This window comes from Triturus cristatus, chromosome 5_2, assembly GCF_964204655.1.
Source record: "Triturus cristatus chromosome 5_2, aTriCri1.1, whole genome shotgun sequence".
Taxonomy (NCBI): domain Eukaryota; kingdom Metazoa; phylum Chordata; class Amphibia; order Caudata; family Salamandridae; genus Triturus; species Triturus cristatus.
In genome coordinates, this window is record NC_140588.1 from 151,710,711 (window position 1) to 151,734,841 (window position 24,131).

The window sequence follows — 24,131 nt, forward strand, 5'->3', positions numbered from 1 at the left end:
CTGTTAAATGTTAGGGAAAGCGTTGGACTTCAGAGGGATTCAATTTACTATTCCCACTCTAGTCTGTGCACAGTAAACAGTAGGGTAAGCTCTGGACGGTTTAAATATACTATTCCCATTCCAGTCTGTGTAAAAGTAGGGAAAGTACTATTAAGTTAGAACAAATATAGAATACCTAATATGAACATAATTAATCAACCCCGAAAACAATTATATCTATGAAAAATGAAAAACAAACAGTTTACATGATTAATAAACAATCTAATATTTAAATATCAATTTAAAAAAAGTGTTTTTATTTATTTCTTAATTAACTTTCCACACTATACCCACTCAAACCTAGCAATCTGACATTAAAATATAAGTAAAATAAATACATTTAACACAATTTACATAACTGATAATCAATTAACTAATTAATTAGCAATTAATAAATATTTGTTAAATAATTATTACTTAACTAATATCCAACCTTATTATACCCCTGCAAACCGAGCAACCCGCAACTAAAATAGAACTAAAATAAGTCAACATTACAGGATGTACATAATTAATTGTAAAATAAATAATTTTTAATAAATAACCCGTGTCCTGCCGACACCCCAAGTGGCGCAGGAATTTATCAAGCACCTCCGACTGCAAGAGATAAAAGTCATGCCAAACGAATGGAGTCAGATTAATGCTACGCAAATGTAGATCTTGGTGAACGGTTCGCTTCTTTGGTGGATGTCTGCGTTAGATGCCCAAACTGACCACTGTGAGGGGGTAAGATGCTACATTCCTCATAAAGTCTACAGCTGTATGATCTAACCTGTCTGGACTACTGAAATGTTATGGACATAGAACTAATATGCCTACTTAAAATATGAGGGAACCTGACATTTGACTACTGCATTTGGCTTTTTATACCAGTTAAAAGATATCAGATGTATCACTAATGCAAAATATTTCAGGTATCCTTCTTTTAAACATCACACCACTTATGCATATTTGTCACACCGGCCCCATCTGCACGTGTCGCCCCCTAACGGGTAAACCCCACTGAAATTATGTTGTCACTTTCGTTGAAGTTTGGGAAATGTCTTTGGCATAATTGGGATGCTAAAGTGGGTGGGGGGATAGTTTGGTTTTGTATTATTTTATACCAGTCATCTACACTGTTCTCATCATGCCCCACACTTATACAGAGGCACACTAAGCACCACTTCATGACCATGTTTGCGATGTTCTATGTGGGTACTCCGGATACCAATAAACACTGCATCTATGCCCGAGCGCACCCTCCTAATGTACACGCCTGGTAATCCAGCAACACTGAGATTAATCACGTGGAATGTATGTGGCCTGAACAACCCCCGTAAGATTAGACAGGTATTTGCCTATCTAGACAGGCATCACATAAATATTGCTCTGCTGCAAGAAACACATCTCGTTAAGCACAAGGCTAATGCACTGGGGAAAAAATGGGCGGAGGCATCTTCCACATACTCCTCGTGTGATAACATTAATCCACAAAGGGACACACTTTATACAGGAGTGAATGCTAATATGATATTGGGCGATCTGTCATAGTTACGGGCATTCTGCGTGGCTCCAGAGTGGGACTCATCAATACTTATGGTCCAAATGTTGATGACCCTGTTTTCTTCGCTAACTTATGGAACATACTACGGACCCTCCCAGCTATGGAATTGATATGGGGAGGAGACATGAATGTTGCCCTGAACGACACCTATGATAGATCGCACAACACCACCGAGCAGCATCACCGTGCTGTCGCTACCTTACTAAATGGGATGTCAGAATTTCATATACAAGACATTTGGCGCATTCGCAATCCACTCATCCACCGCGCATAATAGCTGGGCCCGGCTCGATTACTGGCTGCTCACCGAGTCAGCCTGCACATGGACGCAAGACATACTGCCCTTACCGAAAACACTGTCGGACCACAAGTCAGTGGTTCTGACGCTTAGTGTCCCGACATTTACCCCTCCTCCGTTCATATGGCGATTCAACGCAGCATCCCTTCTAGATCCTCTCTACAAAGAAACCATACATAACGCCATAGAAGACTTCTTCGCTCTAAACAAAAACTCAGTAGATAGTGTCAGCACTATCTGTGAAGCCTTTAAGGCGACCTTGAGAGGTATTTGTATCAGTACAACTGCCGGTATTTTGCGAGATATGTGCACACAATTAAGTAAGAGCGAAGCCCATATAAAACAACTAGAAACGGAATACGGAACTACCCACAATGCAACATTACTAGGGGTAATCAGAGAGAAAGTGACAAATTATAACAAACTTGCAGAGGACGAAATGAAATACATCTCCCATAGGCATACTGCTAGTAGAATGGGTGAAGGGGGCAGACCTGGTCGTCATCTGGTGCAAAACATACGTATAGAACACAAACAACACATTGCACTAAAAATGCAGGATCAGGCAGGCACAATGCACTACAACAACAAAGGTATACTGGATACTTTCGTAGAAACATGGTAGGTTGTATGCTGCACGAGACACAGCAAATACACAAGAAATTCTCAACTACTTGGAGGACATTGCGCTAGTTTGGCTCACTGACAATCAGCATGAATTACTGGCACAACCCATCACACTAGAAGAAGTACAGGCTGCCAGTAAATCCCTCCCCAATGGCAAAACCCCAGGGCCAGATGGCTTTACAGGGGAGTTTTATTAAACATATGCAGACTTGCTCATCCCCCTTATTGTGGAAATTGACGACGAAGCTTATAACAATCAGACTCTCCCCCCGACACTAAGAGAGGCACTGATAGTGGCTTTATTAAAAAAGGACAAACAGCCGGATTGTGGGAATCATACAGACCTCTCTCCCTAATAAACACCGATACTAAGATACTGGCCAGGATTATTGCCACAAGATTACAGCCCTTATTGCAGGTCATAATCCTACCGAATCAGTCTGGTTTTATACCCAATTGCTCGACCTCACATAATTTACGGATCATATTCACGCTATTACACCAACTGAATCCAGAGATGGAAGCGGCGGCTGTCCTACTGGATGCAGCCAAAGCTTTTGATTCTATTGAGTGGACGTATCTATTTACAATTTTACACGGGATGGGTTTACCACCTATGCTACTGAACTGGATCAAATTGTTATATACTAAACCAACTGCACGTATAGAGGTGAATGGTCACGTCTCAAAAGTACTTAATATCCAGAGGGGCACAAGACAGGGCCACCCGTTATCACCGTTACTATTCTCCATTGCGATAGTACCCTTAGCCTGAAAAATACGACAACGTTAAGCACACTCTGCGTTGAGATTCAATCTTCGCCCGATTGGCATCTCAATTTACGCAGTTGATATAGTGCTTTATGTCCGTGACCCGAACACAAATCTGGCCCCTATCCTTAGAGAATACATTAAATTTGGTAGGCATTCCGGCCTGAAGATAAATTGGGATAAATCGGCCATACTACCACTAACAGAAGCTACTCGTCCACACCAGCTGGAAGTTCCACTAGTGTGGCAGGCAGACCCCCTTAAATATTTGGGCATCTGGATTCACCGTGACCCAGAAATTGTACTAAGAACAAATTACAGCACTGCCATTGATAGAATAGAAACACAGATAAGCAGATTGATCATGATCCCTCTCTCATTGGCGGACCGAATATCCCTGATAAAAATGGTAATCCTCCCCAAATTATTGTATCTGTTTACAAACATTACAAGAACCCCCCTACCCCAATATTCAACAGGCTGTGGACACTTCTTACAAAATTAATATGGGTAGGCAAACAAGCGAGGATAAGCTTACACACACTAACTTTACCATATGCATCGGGTGGGTTTGAGGTCCCTAACTTATTTTTATACTATTTATGTGCGCAAGCACAATACGCCCATTATTGGTATCACCCAATTCGGTATATGCCGCACATAGCGGTGGAAGATGGCGACGCTCACCCTATTAACTTAACCAATGCCCTGACGCATATTAGACCACACCTAGCCAAGCAGGAGATTAACACAATTCGCACTACATCCAACGCGTGGGTAAAACTTGGCCAAATGGCAAAACAACGTCCACTTTATGCCCCAAATATGCGTGTAGCACAACACCCCTCTCTGTCAGCCACTCAAGACAGAGGAAGCATGGAGTTAGTGACACAAGTGGGCATTACCCTGATGGGAGATCTCTATGTCAATGGATCATTCATCACCCCTGAAGATCTGGCATATGTCAATAACCAATCCATGTTATTTAAATTCACCTACCATAGATTACAGGAAGCAATGAAGAAATTGTACCCTTCACACCCCATGGAGCCCCCTGCACTTGGCTCGCTACAATTACTCATAACCAGTCCAAATATTCACCATAAGGTGACTAAACTTTATAGGGCTATGCAATCGGAGATTGGGGATGGTACGGTAAAAGCTTGTGAAAAATTAAACACACTGCTAGATACACGACTTAACGAAGATGACTGACATGCATGTTGTGCACTAACGGATTTACTCACCCCCAACGGGAATTTACGTCTTATCCATTACAAGTACCTACATCAAGCCTATCACACCCCGTTAAAATTGTACAAATATGGTTTACGAGACAATGCAAATTGTAAACGATGCAGACAGGACCAAGCTGACTTTGCTCATCTAGCCTGGGGCTGTGCACAAGTACAAACATATTGGACACAGGTGGTGGATCTGCTGGGTAAGATTCTGGACTGTAAACTAGTTTGTACGCCGCAGTTGTGCCTGTTGAGTCATGTGTTACCATTGCAATCTGTAAAGAAAACAATTGCGGCCATAGCACTGCTCCTGGCGAAACGCTGAGAGGCAAAGCATTGGGACAGTAAAAAACCACCTGCTCTGAAACAATGGATAATGGACTTTGTATACTGTAGAGATAACCTTCTACTATATGTGGCGGGGGAAATAGGCATTCAGATGGCGGAGGGACCGCCACAGCCGGCCCAGCAGTGGCGGTCCCTCCGCCATTGTAATCAGCCTCTAAATATTACCTATTTAACTTCCCACCCTATATCCCAACAATCCCAACAGCCCACATCTAAAACATAACTAATATATAAAGATAAGATATAGGATGCATAATGAATATTCAGTTAAATCAATAATATTACATTAATAATTAATTATTACTTAACCTCCCATCCTATACCCCTACAGACCCAGCAGTCTGCACCTAAAATATAACAAATAATATAATCATTACACATTGATCACCAATTAAACAATTATTGACACATGACACATTCATTATTACTTAATTGACTTCCCAAGCTGCACCCCTAGAAATCTTACAACCCTCTAAGGCAGTATAAATTACTATTAGCCATTAAATAAAAATGTATAAATCACTTAAAATTACATGTATATTTAATAAATATTATTAACAATTAAACATACAATAATAACAAAATTAATGAATGAACTAAAACACATTAAGATAATTAAAAGCGATCTTTTTTACAACTATGGTATTGAAAAAGATATTAACAGCAACAATATTCTTACCAACTATATCACTTTCTTGAAAAAAAATATGATTTTCTTGACAAGAATATTTCTGCATCACAATATTTTTTTCTCTATATTTCTGTAGCTCGATATTTTGTCCAAGTACCATACATCACATCACAGAAAGGGAAACAATTACTCTCTCGTATGGGCTACACTTACAGCCAAAAAAGTGCAAGCATATAAACTATCAATTGGAAATGAACCAGTAACTATCAATTGGAAATGTACCAGCAATTACTGTAATGCTTGCTATTGGAGAGCCACAACAAAAGATGTTGCTGTTACCAATGTAAGTTAATACAACTATCCCACACACATCACTGAAACTAAAGTAAGGCATGTACTACAATATTCAAGAAAGGCAAGCACTCACACCCAAGAGCAAATAACTTAAATCCTGAAAGATAGATACCCTAATGTTCTCGAACACATCCCAGTTCAACTGCCACCTACTCCCACCTTAAAACACTTAACAACACAAGCTATAAAAGCCACCATTGATATCCCTCCAACCCCCAGAAGATACAAAGATATCCAAATACCTGAACAGTAAAAAACAAAATAAAATGAGGAATCCTTCCTCTTACATGATAGCCTTAGCAATGCTAAACGCATCTTAATATTTTCTACAACAGATAAACTATTAAAACTAGGCCAATATCAAACATGGATGATGGATGGGACATTTGAAATGTGCCCCAAACAATTCACTAAGATATACACCATACTAATGTATCATTCATATACACCCTACTACCTAAAACATAGTAGCAGTTACTGCAAACTACTAAGCCATATTAAGATTAAAACAAACAGCTGCCCCGACATTAAATAATAGAAGAATTTGAACAAGCCATGATTCCATCTATCCTAAAATTTTACCCACACACAGTCAAATAAGGCTGTTACTGCCATTTTACCTAATGTTTTGAGATACCTCCAACAATCTGCACTAAGGGGCTCATTACGATTTCTGTCAGAGTTGCCTCCCACCGACATTGCGACTGTCTCGGGATCGACCAACCTCTATTTGGCGGTCCCAACACTGCAATTATGATGTGACCACACATGGTGGGGTCGCACACTCCCATTTACCTATGTGAGCTTGTGCTGCGGTCAGAAACCGGCCGCAGTACAAGCTCCCATTGAGAAATGGGAGTTTGTGTAAATCCCTGCACCCTGTTGCAAGCACCTCACTGTTCCAGCCACATGGTGCAGGGATTTACAGGGGGGCACCATAGGTGCCCCCCCGGCCAACAACCGGACGTAGAAGCAAGAGGGCCCTGCTAAGGGCCCCCCAGTCACTTTCTGACAGCCTTTCCATGTCGGTAAGGCCGGCATGGAAAGGCTGTGTGAAAATGACTTCATAATCCCGACGGCAGGAACGCCATCCTGAAGGGATTACGTTGTGGTACCAACTGGCTGACGGACACCTTGAGCCCGTTGGAAGCCATCAGGAATGACCGGCCGGTTTGACTTCCAACCTCCTACATTGTAATTAGGCGGTTAAAAGTCAAACCAGGGATGTCGGCCAGTAAGCCTCTGACCTTCGGTCTGAGGATTTCCAACCAACATCGTAATAGGGCCCTAAATGTAGAATATGCAACAAACAGCCAATTTGCCTTTGAAATTAAAACAACATGAGTGCACTAGCCTACATCCTTGCCACGTAGGTAGCTAAACACTACAACTTACTTATAGAAAGTCATTTCTTCCAACAAAATGAACACAAACTGACTCCCCGAAATGACTATTTTGAGGACACCTGGTTTAGCAGACTGCACTGCTCTGCACACAGACGCCAACCAAAATTCTAAATACCTTGGTAGAATGGCTACAAAAGTGCCATAGCTCTAAAAGCCAAATGCAACAACAAAGTAGAAGCTTGGCTGAATGTCTTCCAATCCTCACTCATCAGAGCTCAAGTAACATTGTACAAATTTATAGATACTTTTCAGAAAGAACCAAGCTACCAACAACTGCAAATGGAGCAATCAGTAAACCGAATTAACCCTAATGTTAGCAAACAAACCAATAAAATGTACAACATGCAACAATGTAAAATGTTTCATTAACATCAAAGTAGTACACTACTTAAACTCAATAGCCAGAAGAATATTATAAAACAATACATTTGCTTCACAGTACACAAAAAAACAAAAAAACCCTAACCAGCATAACTAACACATTTTTATCTAAATATTGAACATATTATTTTAAAGCATCAACCCAAACATTATACAATTAAAATTTCAAATAAGACTGATAAATACAATTAATTTGTATAGTAATTAGTTAAAAATGAAAACATCACCATCCAGAAAGCCCAATATTACAAGTAAAATTAAATAGAAACAATTAACTGCAACTCATAAAATTTAATATAACAAGTATCAATCACATGAAATACACATGCATATAAAATATAACATTTCTCACACCCCAAAAATAACTTGAGTATAACATACTGCTCTGTGTAGTCAAAAATATTATCCACCACTAAAGATTTTTTTTCTAAAAAGCCCTCCCAAAAAAATAAAAATATGATACATTTCGGTCCACAATATAATACCCACCAAACAATAAACAGCATCTTCAAATGTAACATGAACATCACAATTAATGTATACAAAGGACATCACATAACATACTGTTGCATAAAATAACAATACAGTACTTACAAACTCTACCTAAGCTTAACACAAAACACTAGCAAACAAACTTACAAAAACTACCAATATACCTTTCAAAAACCACAAAACAACACTATCACTATTATTTACGAGTACCCCTACCCCCTATCCTCACGTCTCAAATGTTAAGCTAGCAGTAAAGAAAAATACCCTCTAAATGAAACTAAAACAAAATGATCTCCCAATGGGGATTTTATTTAAAAATGTTTAAAAAGTAAAACAAATGTTTAAATGATGTAAAACAAAAAGTGGTATGAAAATATGAAACAATTATGTACAATATAAAATAAATAATACTATGGAACTATAGTACTATTTCTATTTTACTTAAAAAAGTATGTAAAAACTGTTTAAAACAATATATGTGAAACAACTGTCTTAATTTACTGAACACAAATTTACCACAATGCAAACATATATACATATAAATGTTATAATTTAACAATACTGTAATAAAATATTGTTTAAATGTAACTATGATTTATTTTTCTTATGTTTAAAAATATATGTGTAATAAAAATGTAGGCATATATATTTAATACATATTATAAAAATATGAATATAGATGAAAAACCTGTGTTATTATAAAAAATATACCTATTTATTATGTGTGTGAAAACTGCAAAATCAACACCTACCTAAACCATTTTGGGGAATGTATTGGGTACTAAAAGGGTTACATTTACTATTCCCAGTCCAATCTAAACCATTTTGGGCAAGGGTCGGACACTAAAGGTGTTACAATAACTATTCCAGTTCCAATCTAATCCATTTTGGTGAAGTTGTTGGGCGTTAAGGTCACATTTACTATTCCCACTCCAAGCCAAACCATTTTGGGGAATGTGTTGGACATCAAAGGAGTTACTTTTACTATCCCCAATCTGATCTAAACAACTTCGGGGAAGGTGTTGGACATTAAAGGGGTTACATTTACTTTCCAACTCCAATCTGAACCATTTTGGGGAAGGTGTTGGACTAAAGGGGTTATATTTATTACTCCCATGCCAATTTGAATAATTTCGAGGAAGGTCTTGGACACTTAGGGTCTCAGTACGAGTCCGCCCGACACCATTTCGGTCTCGGGACCGACCGACCTCCGGTCGGCTGTCCTGACACCCCTATTGCAATGCGACTGCACATGGTACAGTCGCATTCTCCCATTTTTCTATGGGAGCTTGTGCTGCAGCTGTAAACCGGCTGCAGCACAAGCTCCCATAGAGAAATGGGAGTTTTTGTCAATACCTGCACAACATGGCAGGCACCACGCGGTGCCTGCTACTCGTTGCAGGGACTGAGAGGGGGGCACTATATGTGCCCCCCAAGCCCTCAACCAAAGACCGCATTTCCAAGGGAACCCTCCTAGGGGCCCCCAAAGTTGCTTTCCAACAGGCTTTTCATGTCGGAAAGCCCAACATGAAAAGCCTGATTATGTGCTGGTTCCAACTGGCTGACGGCCTCCTTGAGCCCATCAGAAGCCAGCCGGCATGACCATCCAGTTTCAATTCCGACCGCCGTATTTGTAATACGGCAGTCAGACTTGAAACCGAAGATGTCGGTCAGAAAGCCTTCAACCTGTGGTCGGAGACATTCCGACCGACATCAAAATTGGGCACTAAATGTGTTACATTTACTATCCCTACTCCATAGTAAAACATCTTTAAAAAACTTGTAACATTACAAATTATCATACTGCACACTACATTTAATATTGTTACAAAATAATGAAATGATCTAAGCATACTATTTGTATAGGTTTGCAACAAAAACTACTATACTCCTCTTTTGATGGTGTAAAGCCTGCTAAGGTAAGAAAGAGATTATTATATTCCATATGATTGTTTTACATTTAAAAAAATCCAAGGATAACTAACTTGTTTCTCTATATTTCATAAATTGCCTAACTTGGAATGTCAAATGCTTTATGATAAAATTAAAAAACATTAGAGAGATTGGGCATCTCTGGCTATCACAAGATCAAACTGCAGTTGAAGATGAACTGTAGCCATTGGTCACTGTAGAGGCTGATGGTTAGATATAAGGCCCTAATTAAATGAAACAATATTCCATAAAACCAAAAAACATTAACATTAGCCATGAAGTCCCGCACGATTAGCTCAAAGGCCATCTACGGCACTAACTGATACAAAGACTTTTGCTGGGCTTGAAAGTGCCACTAATGAACCAATTTCATCTGGTCTTTAAGCACCTGATTGGACAAAACCTTCTCCCATTTTCTAAGCATTGCATTTTTTATTAGTCTTTTCATGTGTAATTCTAAGCAACATCTGATTTTGAGCTACACAGAGTTTAATTTAACTCCTATTTGTAATTACTGCTCTTTGTCTTCAACACCTGGATGCTAGCTAATGCTCATGTCTAGCTTTGAACAGAGCTCAGTTGCTTGTCTTTTCTCTCCAAACGTATAGAGTGCAACACCATCCAAATGCTGTCTTGGAAGATTAAGTACTTCAGTATTTGCTGCATCAAGACTTGGATAGTGCTCTATAAATGTATTATCCATGACTTTAGTGTCTGATGCAATTTCTCCTTCATGAGACTGATTTCTACCAATAAGATTTACCTCCGGCTGACATTCTTAAGAGCACCCCCACCCCAAGATGGATTGTCTAAACTAAGCGAAGTATTAATTTGCCCTGGATTCTCTGAAATCCTTCAAAAGTGGTCCCTTTTAAGTAAATTTTTTTCCCCACATGTGTGATGTACATTTTTTCATGCTGATCCTTCTGACTCTCGGATATTTTTCATCACTGAGTGCTTCTGTTGCTGAAGTTATTTAAGCTGGTGCAACCAAATTGAGATTCATAATCTTCAATTAGGGGCTCCCAGTGCATTGCATCAAACTTAAATATCTTAAATTGATAGCTGTGCAAGGGACAGTTGATAGTGATGTGATCTTGCGGCTGTACATAGACTGCTTTTTTGATGATCTTGCAGCTAAAGTGTAGCTGCATGATGGACCAGTAGTTGGTGACATCATCTAGGTTTAGTGTAGGTTTCTTGAGGAACAGGAGTATTATGCCTGTCTTGAAAGTTTCTGGAAAGACACATTCAGTGTGGGAGATAGTGGCAGTGGTGAGTAGGGCCAAGAAAACCTTTCCAGAAAGGGCTTTAAAGAATTATTCTTCATCAGTGGCGGCTTTCTGAGAGGGCAGGGTTCAGACAAGCCTTTGAGGGTCACATTTGGAAGGATGACCACTGTGGCATGCAGCACATAGGAGTAGGTGTCAGAGGAATAATAAAGGTACATGCTTAGGCTAAGGCAGCAACATCATGGATGCCATCTCAGATGGTAGATATAAGTTGCTTACTGCATCCCCTTCAGCCATTTCATACATAGGCACATGATATCTAACCCAAGCAGGATTATTCTGGGTCTCTCATTTATTTATGAATAACTTACCAGATTCAGATCATTAACTTTATTTATTAAGTGTACAATTTTCAATTGACAGTTTTCAAGAAAAGGGCATCATTGAGTTTTAAGTGGCAGTTCTTTACTGATCTTGCTTGCTTTGAAAGATGTCCATATTCTGTTTCAGAGTTCTCTTATTTAAAAAAAGCTTTGCCTCAGTTTGTCTGTCAAGGCATTCTACTAAGGTTTCCTAAGTTGCTTTAAGTGCAAACACAAACTCTATCTCTTCAAGCATCTAAAGAATAAGCTAAAGGCACTGGTAGGGCTTACTCACCCACAGAAAACTTCCAAAAATTAGATATTTGTCAGAACAGTCCCTGGTCTATTTCTTTCAGAAAGAGAGAAAATTGTAAGATTTGCTTCAGAATATCTTGAAGGAAACAAATAAGGTTCAAAAGGTGTTTGCCGTGCATGCATGAAAGTGATTGGTGGTGAAATGTATCAATGGACCTAAGGATACAAACTTGGGTTAGGCTTGCAAAACGTGACTACTTTTTTTACAAACGTCTCTAAAGACATCGTAAGGCCCTCACCCTAGCCTTTCGTTGATCTTCTTGCTAATATAGACCTGCAACAAGATTAAAACCTAGCACAGCCAGCTTTGATGGGTACATTTCCTATGAATATACTGAGGCTGCAATAATGTCTCATAAGTGCACCAAATGGTATCCTGTTACGTAGGAAGTGTGACTGTACAATAACTTTCTTATAGGGGAAGTTATGCCCCTTATCCCTTCAGAGATGACCACACTGGGCTTCTTTCTTTAATTTTTACTTAGTATGTCTTTGCATTTACAGGTCAATATGGGAGGTTCACTTATGTGGTACAAAAGCCCTCACCCACCAAAGTGGCATGTTTCACCATCTAGTTGTGCTTCTCGCGAGGATGCTCTGGGCCCGAGATCTTTACTTACCCACAAAGATTGTGGGTAATGCCCTGCACTGAGTTAGACAGGGAAACGGGAGTGTGGTAGATTGGGATGGTAAGAAGGGTTAAAATTGCCTATGAGTCCTGCTAACAAGAACCCTTTAATTGTGCTTGTGGACTCATGGCAAGTCTAAAAACAATACTTGAACCCGAAACACCTACAGTGAAGTTATATCACAATCTCACTTCCTACTGAATGGCATGCCATTTTTTTGCATTTATTATAATTTGAAAGAGGGGCGTATGCTGGACCAAACAATACATCAGCCATTAATTTGTAGATGTTTGAATACGTGTGCAATAATGTCTCTCCATCCGATAAACTCCAGGGAGTACAGCCTTCAAATGAAGTATAAAAATAAGCATTTGCTGAAATTTGAGAATTTAGTTCTTATGAATTGCTCAAAAGAAACTGTATTATGTGCTTAATCCCCTTGGAACCACTCAGATTTTCAAATGCACCTAATACACCCTAGTGTCTTCATGCTTCAGTTCCAAGTTCAGACTTTCAGCACTGAGTATTGCATTCTAATTGTTTCTACTTCCTCAACAGTACTGGACTTGCCAAAAGTTTTTGTCTGGCTTTATGGCAAAACCTAGTGACATTTAAGGTTCTGTGACTTATTTAGAACATATCACAAAAACAGAATGAGCCTGGTTTTGTAATACATAAATCAATTTAGCTCTGCCAGCGGGAGCCTGTGAAGAGTGCATAGCCTGTAGCAAATATCCCTGACTTTCACCTTGGTGACATTTGTAATACAAAAATATCTTTGAATCACTTTATGCTATTGAACTCTACCGGTAGAGGTAGATATTTTAAAATTACAACATGCTCAATGTCTTGCATTAGGTAGGAGATATTATGGAGGAGTTGTCAAAATGTAACAAATACACACTCTGGGCCAGATTTAAATTTTAGTTTACAAGGAACTCAGGAACACTAGTGACAGAGTAGTCTGTCCCCTAAACTGGTGGTTTGTCCACCTTATTTAGGGTTGGGAGGACTACCACCGTTTCGTTGATGGAGCACCCATTGTCTCTTTTGATGGAAAGCTGCCCCCAATGGCCTGACAATGGATTGACAGATTAGGGACTGACAGAGGAAGGGCATTACTCTAACTACTCTGTTTAGAGTGTATGGTGTGATGTGCCAATTTTTCTGTAATGCCCCCCATATCCCGGGAAAACTCCTCCCTTTGTGCGGGGGTTATTTCTTTTCTGTTTCAGTACCAAACTCTAACTTTGGGAGTTTGTGTTTAAAAAACTAAAACTTTGTAAATGTTTGGTAGATGGTAATCAAATCCAATGGTAGCTGGCAACCAAACGTTTTGTACATTGTCTTTCTGTACTTTGATGGAGCTTGCCATCAAGGTGCAGAGATCACTGATGAGCCAGTGGAATACTCTAACTTTGGGAGACTGTAGTCCATCAGGGTGGTGGGTGAAATGTTCTCTGCCACCCAACACACGTAGTACCATAGTAACATTTTAAATCTGGCTCTCTTTCTTTATTGTATTTAAAGAAATCGAATGCTTTCCTGAAATACCAATGAAACTCTTTAGTGAAGCCTTGTTAAGAGCAAATTGCTTTATATTCATAGTTAGGTTATTTATTGTGCCACATAGAAAAGGGGATAACATTTGAGGAATTTCTCTACACAAAGGGGCTTAAGCAAAGCCCACATCACTTTTGCACTACCTAAAGTGATACATGTGTGATGCTGGGCTCTCATTTGGATTTATGATGCCAAGCACAACCACCCTGCGTGGCTTTGAATGGCCTCATAAACCACGAGTAAGGGGGCACAGCGCAAATTACATGTTACTCTGCGCACGGAAGCCGTTCTATGGGCGTTGCAGTGAGTTTTCCTATGCAACATCCTTGGAATTTGACGCTGCCTCAGATTTACAAAGTGATCCATATGCCTCGCGAGGTGAAGAGTAAAAAGAAGAAATAAGTTTCTTTTTCCTCATTGTTTCTTCTTTCATTGTGTGCTGCATTCTACAACACACATAGAAAGAGGAAACGCTTCTTAAATTGTTTTTGTGCAGGAAAGTGCCCCTTCCTGCACAAAAACAATCCTGTAGGCAACAGAGGCACCCTTGCACCAAAACGGCGCTAGCGCAGGGAAAAAGGACAAGAATGCACTGTATTGCTTAAATACAGTGCATTCCTGCCCTTTCACTTTGGTGTAGGGCAGTGCAGCAAGCTACCTTGCTGCACTGCCTATGCCAAAATCCCATTAATAAGCCCCAAATTCTGCCCAGTTCTACCTGATAGAAAATCCCTACAGGTTGTGTTAAGTAGAGTAAGATTTGAAATCACGATTTGTTTCCAATCTCCTGTTTCCACTTAAATCAGGATTCTCATGGGACTTGTAATGAGACCCTCGTTTCTTAACAAGTGCTTTTATCCCCCCCACCAATGTTCCACGTCTCACAAGCACTATTTCTCACAGCCTTCTGCTGGTGGGAATGCTGTTGCATCGCAGACATTATAAATTCAATCCCATACACCGCGGTGTTACCACTTTTGTGGAAACCAGCAAACAGGCAAATTCATGGTGGAATCAAGAAATAGGGTCGTCTGACTATTTTCAGTGTTTTTCATTTCATTTCTAAATAGGCCACCTTCCACCATCTTCAAATTGCTGTAGTAACACAGTGAATTCATTTCAAATAATGAGTACATTTCACTTTTCAAAGTCCCTTTGCATAATTTCCGAGTAGTCTATCATTACAAGGAGAATGTCACTGAAGGCATTTGAACATACTATGGTAATTTTCTAGCAATGGCTTAAGAGTTTACAAATGCAATTTTCTGTGTCAAAGGATAAGATAATAAATAGAATTCCAGTAATTTATTATTGAAAGAGTGTCCCTAGCTTCTGATTTTTATGAAGAAAGATATTCTACATTCTTGATACTGAAATATACTCCCACAATAGTGCACTGAGATAAAATAATTAAAAGGACATTGAAATCTTGAAAGCCCCATTCAAACACAGTGGTGCCATTTCAAAAGTGTTCTCTATGTCACATAAATTGATTTTTTTCATAAATGCAATTATGTGGACGTCATTCCTACTAGGACATTAGTTATAATATTAATCTATGCCTTAACAAATGTTAGGTTAGTTTATCATGCTTTTTTGTAACTCATACCGTACAGATACAATGCAAAAAATATACAATTGCCATGTGTTAAAGAGACTAAATTCAAAAACTTGCTTTGCCAGTGAACACACGTGTTGCAATAGTGAAAATAGTTTTTAAAAAAACAAACACACACACTTTAGGGACTCCCATCTCAAGTCGGTGGGAGAATTGTGACTCACACACAAACTCTTTTTGTATAAGGAATAGAATTTTAACTTATCTAGTAATTACTACTCCCTCCCCATTTCCCCATGACAGATTTCAGCAGGTTAAACCTGACAAAATATATTATGGAAAAGTGTGAAAAAACTAATACAAGTAGAAAGAAGTAAGCCATGCACCTATTTCTGCATGAAATGTATAATCATCCCCTGCAAATCCAGAATCACAGGTATTTACTGCACCCAAAAAAGCCTCCCCTGAAAAATCTGTATTTACCAGGTCGTGTAAATATTGCCCAAGTTTAGCGAAACTTAGGGTCATATTTACGGGAAAGTAATTTAACCCAGTGCAGCAAGTCACCTTGCTGTGGTATGTCACAGGGTAGGACGGCTCCCTATTTGAAAGAATACAACGCATTCCTGTCCTTGTCATTGCTGTTTTGGATGCTTATCACTAATGAAGGCATTCTTGCACTATGGTGCAAGGGTGCCTGTATTGCAGACAGTATTGTTTTTTTTGCAGGAAGGGGCATCTTTCTGCACAAAAACAATCCTGAGAAGCAAATTCCTCTTCCTGTGTGTGGAAAGAGGAAGTAACAAGGAGAAATAAAGATATTTCTCCTAATTACGCCTCAACTGGGGAGGCAAATCTTTTTGACTCATTGCCAGGTTTTTTCAGTTCTGGTAAATCTTTGAACGTGTCACAAACAAGAGAGTTGCATTGGAATACCCACACAATGCCCATGGGAGGCCTCCCTGGATGCCTCCCTAGTACAGAGAAAGTAAACACAGCAATTTGCGCTGTGTTGCTGTACTGGAGATTAATGAAGCCACTCAGGGCCACGCAAGGTGGTCTTGCGAGGCTTAACAAATCTCTTTTTTGAGTTGTGTTGCTGATGTACCACGTTGAGTGGTGCCATGAGCGAAGCAACAGGGCTCATAAATATTGTGTTAGGACTGTAGAAATGTGAGTGCTAAGAAAGGAAAAAGTGAAAACCTAGTTAGTCTAATTGGTATCAACATTATAACGGGGCATATTATCAAGGAATTGCGATAATTATCGCATTTCCTGCTTAGCGCGACTTTGCACAACGCTGGCTATCACTGGATTCAATCGCCGAGATATTGCGTTATTATCAACGCATATCTCGATGGCGATCAAAAATCCGGTGATAGCGGCAAAATACTGGTTTATCGCTGGGAATCCAGCGATACACCGGCAGCGTAAGGGGAATCCTTTTCAATAGGAAGATGTGGATTGAGCCGTACAATCCACCTCCCATGTAACATATAGGCAAGTCAGGATTTTCTTAGACGTTAATTGCTGGCGATAACCGCAGTTAGCACAGCTTTTTGTAACGCTACGTGTGTCCTGGGCCATCTTGTAAATGCGGTGAAGGACAGTTAGCGATATTTTCCTTTTAGTTTTGACAGGGAACGCCTACTTTGTATCTCATTAGAGTTGCAATGCGAGGCGTGTGGAATACGGCGCTAACATGCGCTAATGCATGTTAGCGCCACATTGGTAATAGGGCGATATTATTATCTCCGAGATATGGCCCTTGTTAATATGCCCCAACATATATTGTTATCACCCTAGCCTATTGTTATCAACGCCTTGTCTGTCATCATTGCTCTACTTCGTGGTTCCAAATAGATTATTAGAATATGTAGGTGTTCTCCTCTATGTGTTTTTTTCTGGGCCCTGTGACCAAAGCTGAAACGGAGGCACTGCTAAACTGCATAGATAGGATCGCACTGTGTAATTTGCGCTCTGTGTGCTGTCTCTTTCGTCCTCTAATGAAGCTTTTTAGGTCTGGAGTGATCAAAGGTTTTCTGTCAAGAAAATGACTAGAGGGTGGTTTTGTGATAGCCACCTTTAGCTATTGGTTGGCCATCCCCTCGAGCAATTACTTATTAGCAATGTCTATGATCTTTCGATCAGCCATGATGAATGTTGTGCAGTTTGGTGACTGTCAATGAGGAGTCCATGTCCAAGATTACAGTTTCTCAGTAGCAGGGAGAACATTGGTTGTTGTTTCATACTTCATCTCAAGCTACCACCACAGTCTGCATACCCCCGACCTAAGGGAAATAATTTGAATCGACTTCATCAAGCCACTGAAGCACTTTCTAAACAAGAGCTGTCTTCCTTGATAATATATTCACCAGCAAATCCGTCAGCATCCTATTGCTCCCAGCACCAGAAGGAAGAGCAGAAATCAAGATGTAACAGGCAGGCAAGCATGTATTCACTACATGTCCTGGTGCCACACAGTTGGCTGTTACTTGGTTGCTAAGAACATATTTTCACTTGAGAGGCGTCACTCTGTATTGCTGAAATGATGACACAGAAGCCAACAAGAGATGCATATTCTTGATATGTGCCTGGTCTTATCTCTGAGCAAGGCCAGAGTCAACAGTGTTAGGGAATGTTTGTGGCATTGATTGTACTTACCATCATTGTAATTCAGTCTTGTAGCTTTTCCTCTGGGTTGGCAGTCAACCATGCTCATTACTGTTTGTAGTTGCTTACCTCTCTTCCCTACTGTATTGCAGAAGCTATCCTACAGTTTCACGAATTTGTGTTTCCTAGTTATAGCTGGGTATTACCCTATATATCTATACATAGTGTCCTAGAACAGAGGAAATTATAAGGCTGATCTTTTGACAAGTGTGTTTAGGTATCTTTACGTGATGAGATAGTTCATTTCATTTTAATCTCACACAGGTCTCTGCACTGACATCCTTTAAGCAGAATGGTCTGCGAGTCATTGCTATTTCAAACTTTCCTTGTGATGAGATTGGGGTCCACATCACATAAAATGAGCACTGAGAGAGCTAAGTTAAGACACATGGCCACATTACATAAAGGGATCGCTGTGGGCCGTATAACCTAAAATGAGAACTGACAGCGGCCAGAATTTTGGTCTGACTGGTGTCCTAAGTGAATGAATATCTAGAGCAGCACTATTGTCAGTGCTTAATTTGTGCCGGTGCTTTCCGGTGCTTAGCACCGGCACTTACTTATCAGGGCCGGGACTACGAGTCTGCTGGCTGCACGCAGTATTTGTAACACAAGTATTATATGTATTTAAGTTAATAACTCATATATTATAAAGCTAAACTCACTCCAGTACTGACTCGGCACAGTGTTGTTTTTGATTGCTCCTGAGTCCGACTCGAGAGTCCCAACTCTGTTCCCGAGTACCGATGAAGATGACTGTTGCGGCGGCTGTGAGAGCCAGAGACCTGAGCCATTGATTCGGCCAAGTGACAGAACAGAAGATTAATCTAATATGATGGCATTGACGGCCGCCGAGCTGCGCCCCTTAGTTTAGTGTACTGTTGTGCTGGTGGGCGGGACATTGAGATTGGGACATTGGGCTGGATTTGGTTGTTCGGGGGTAGGGGCTGTGCGGCAGCATGCGCAGATTTTATTCAGAATTGCCACGCCCCGGCACACTGCACCGAGTCATCATCATTCTAGGCAGCGGCCGCAGCACGAGGACATTGAGGGCAGCCAGTGTAGCACCAGGCCCAGGCAGGCCAGCTTAAATCAGTAAATAAACTGGCTCTAAGGCAGTGTGCCCCAGCCCACCACCGTAACTGTAAGTACTACTAAATTTAGCAGTATTATAAAGTAAATTAAACAACAGTAGTAGCCACGCATCTTCGTTACTGTCTATCCCATCCTGTAGCGTAGCTTGGGCCACCAAACGCGCCTCTTGGTGTGGCACTGCCCCAGCGTCTGTGTACTTGGCTGGGGGAGGGGGTTGGGGGGGGGGTGGGGCGGCTGTGGAACTTCTTATCTTGCGCCGGTGCACAAACCACAAACATTATTTACTGGCGTTAATTTATGTTGTACTGCGATCGGAATGGATGATCTGGATCATCAGTAAATTTTAGCAAAAAAAGAAGAATCTCCCTCAGTGCTGCTCCAAAATAAATAACAGACAAACAGAGTCCACTGTCCACCCCACCCCACGAGAATGTGTTAGTAATCGCCCTAGCGCACACAGCAGACCTATATTATTGAAGCAATTCTTGTGGGCGCAACAGCAGTTTTAGTTTTGGTGCCGTGCTGTGATTGCTGCAGATCGGCGCATATAAATTCTCCCTACTTCCACGGACAGAGTAAATCTACAGTCACACGCACATACACTCATCATACGCTAGGGCCCATCACACTAAATTCACACTATTACTCTATCCACACTGAATATAGGAGAGAAAACCTAAACCAATCTGCATCTACAATGAGGTCAATGCGACCTTAAAGACATTGTCCTGAGTCATGATTTTAAACATAGGAAATACATTTGACTCAATAAATGACAAGGAATAACCACCCGACTCTGGAATTCAAACAAATGCTTATTTATCTAAATTAGTTCAAATAAAAGTCAACCATTAGCAAAATCGTTATTCTCATAGTTACCTATTCTAGCTAAATGGGTCAGGACAGGTCCCTCGGTAAAGTCTCTCGAGCTGCCGTCCTCAGCATAGGTTCAGGAAGAAGTCCAAAACGCGATGACCGCAAGGAACGCAATGAATGTAATGAGCGCAATGAACACGGACCCTCTCTAGTCTAGCATATTTATAAGAAAAATGTCAAAATAAAAGTTACAAACAAACTTTGAATATCCGTTGAGCCGCTGAGCAGAGCGAGCAGGAAAGGATGTCACTTGGTTACATTTAGAAAACCTCCGCTCAGGAAAAATCACAAAAATAAAAAACACGGAAGAAGGAAACTCGAGTTTGCAAATGTTACTTTCGTGAATGCTCTTCCTTGGTATCATAGCAGAGCCACCGCAGACTGGTCATTGTTCATTGTGGCTTTATCCTTCTCCAAGGACAATTGGAATCATTCCCAGAGCTACTGTCCTCACGGAAACTTTATACTCAGGCAGAAGCTGTGGTCAGGTGACTTTCGACCATGTTCAGCAAGGCCTCTCGTCAAAATTCAATCACTCGAGCGCAGGCTGTAAATGGCAGCCATCTTGTTTAGGCCAAAACGGACCATCTTAATTTAAAGAAACACAAAACAACGTTACCACATCATAATGATTGTACAGTGTTAATCCCCACTAATACCCTTATGTGTATGTAATTACCTAGCCTTCTGCAACACAATAAAGCATTAGCACACGTTATTTTTAAAGCACAAACTCAAAACAAATAACACTTTTGCGATACTCATTTAATTAAATTGCGCATATTATTAAGCCACATATATGCATTCCCACGTGTAGTTTTCTCTCATTAGTAGTGTTGATTAATCTGGACATTTAACAAAACAAGCTATTAATTAATGATTTCAAATTAGTAATTTTAATCATAACATATAGACAAAACTGGAGCTTAAAACTCGATAAATTTTCAACAGAAAACTCTGCTCCAGCAATCCCCCCTTTGGTGATATATTATCACCACAAAAACCAACCCAAAAAAAAAATGTAGTCCCAATTTTTAGGAGAAATTGAAAATGTCTTTTATGACACAACATTAAACACCAGACTCTCTCACATCATCCCTCTTCGACTCCAAGTACACACTCTCCCTCAATTCTTCTAATTCTATTTCTTGTGGGTCTCTCCTTGACCTCTTTTGTTTCTTTTCAACATTTCCTCTTTATTCTCTTTTTCCCTCCCCTGTTTTTACAACACAAACACCCCAATCTTAGTATCAATAAAGCAACAATTACGCATGTCAATGGAAATAATATTTTACCAATAATGGTACTACCTATCTTAGCAATAAAACTCTTAACAGCAAGTAACTTATTAGATATTTTAGTCCAGATACTTTCAGCTTCCAGTGGTACTAATTCTTCATGTAAATCAGTAATATTTTTGATATAGACCTTTAGATCTTTGCTTTCATCAGGAATGTAAGTGCAACAATGTTGAACTTTCAGCATTCCGCAGACTCCACCCTCCTTGGCTAATAGAATATCAAGGGCAAGTCGATTCTGCATAGACATGGCTCGTACGGCAATCATCTCCGTATTTACCAAAAGAAACCCTCCAGCGGTACTTGTCGATAAACGATCCACCACTGTTGACAGTTTCCGAATCCCATATGCATTTAAAGAAATTCCCACTGCTGGAATTAAAGCTCCAAAAATATCCCCTACGATTTCTGACCAAGTTTCTCTCTGAAAACGCGTTAGTAGATTAATGTGTTCTACATCTTCTATCCTATCTATATGGAAAATCTTTGGAAAGACCAGGCCCACATAACACGTGCCATACCAATGGTCAGGCAACTTGTAATAAGCCTTGTTCCCACAAACATAGTACACTCCTGGGAAAACTGGATCTTCTCCACCTTTAAAACCCCATCCTGTTGCAATAAAGTATGTATCATGACACTCACTAGTCCCAACAAAATATGTATCATATTGGGATCTCTTTCTGGTAATGCATACTTTACCCTTCTGTGGTGCATCTAAAGCCAAAGTTGGACTGGCCCCATTCCTCAATTCCTTTCCCATCTCAATATCCCAAATTGTCTCATTCACTTTATATTTCCCTGCCTTCTCATGCATGCTCACTCTTCTTTCCTCTACCATGTTTAGGAAAGCCTTCTCCTCTTCTTTCAGACTGCAAGTTAAATTGTTTCTAAAAAGTAATCTAATGTTAATTCTTCTTTCTCAATAAAAATCTCACCAAAAATGTTAGCTTCTATAGCTGGATTCAGCTTTTTGTCCATAGGCAATTGCCCAAAAATGTTATCTTTGTTAGACATCTCATAATCTATTTTCCCTAACAAATAAAAAACACTACTCAGCACACTACATGAAATTCCATACGTAGCTGGTAAATGGTGATAAGTAACACCCTCTGAAATGGATGCAGGTAATTGCATACATACGTAGCAATCCCTAACTTCCATTGTCTTTACGTATTCGTACAACAACTTTGAAAAAACATTGCTAGAAAAATCATTAATTGACCTATCTTTATGTACGTAAATGTTACTAATTCTAGTTGGAACTACTTTCTGTGAACTCTTCTCTACATTAGTCACATTCTCAGTATGTATTCCAAAAGTGTCTATTGTAACCCTAAAAGTAACTAGTAAAGCTAGTACACCCCATAATAGCATTAATAATCCAGTAAAGCAGCAGCACATTCTACACCATCTTTTCAAAAAGGCACATCTACTTTGATTATTCTCTGTGTTAGCCATTTTACTACTTTGGCAGTGTCTTTTGACTTAGCCTCTTCTACTCCACTACTGAATTTTAGAACTCTAGATTATTTCACACAGCTAATTCAGATTTTCACTTTTCACTTTTCTCCAAGTGACTCCTTTAGTTCACTCAATTTGGATTTTCATCACCTTTCACTTCTTCTTCAGCAACATCAAATTGTATCAAATCATCAACAACATCCTGTGCATCCGACTCTCCAATGTCAGTCAGGATTACTTTCAGGATTCCAACAGTCTTCTCCTCAACCACTTCACGTATGGTCCCCTCTGGATTTCCTTGACTTTCTGCCTCTTCACCTTCAGACAGTGCCACGTACGTCCATTCCGGTGACCTATACTTCTGGTTAGGTTTTCTGATTCTCTTGATCTCCTCTGGTTCTTTTGAGACCTTTTGTTTTTCACCTTTTGCTTGATTCTGACTCGACACCTCATTCACCTGTTCAGCTTTCGATGAATTTGCTCGTGTCAGTCTGTACCTCAATCTCTTTATCCTGTTAGGCCATAGATCTCCTCTTACAACTCTCTTTGGTCTCACTTCTTTATTATTTCTTTCTCCGATCCAAGTTCTCTTTCTCAGAACACGACCCTCTGATTTCTCATTTTCACTCTCATCTGATTCTGTCTCATTTGCCTCTTGTTCTTCAACAATTTTCTTTCGCTCCACAGTCTTTTCCACCACTGATTGAGACTTCCCTAATTCTGTCCCTCCTCGGGTCTCCGACACGCAATCTTCTTGCTGTCTACTTATCCCTTCACCTAGCTTATCGGGAATGTTCCCTACACCTCCTCGGGGGTCTTCCGCAATCTGTCCCTCTCTATCTTCTTCTGACCCTGCCTCTTCAGGTGTAATCTCAAGTGGATTTTCAACCTCCTCATCTGATTCAGGTGTAGTTTCTGTGGAACTGCTCTTTTCTCTTCTTTCTTCTCCACTGCTTGTTGGAACTTCAGGCACTCTTACAGAATCTGATCTCTCCTCTGA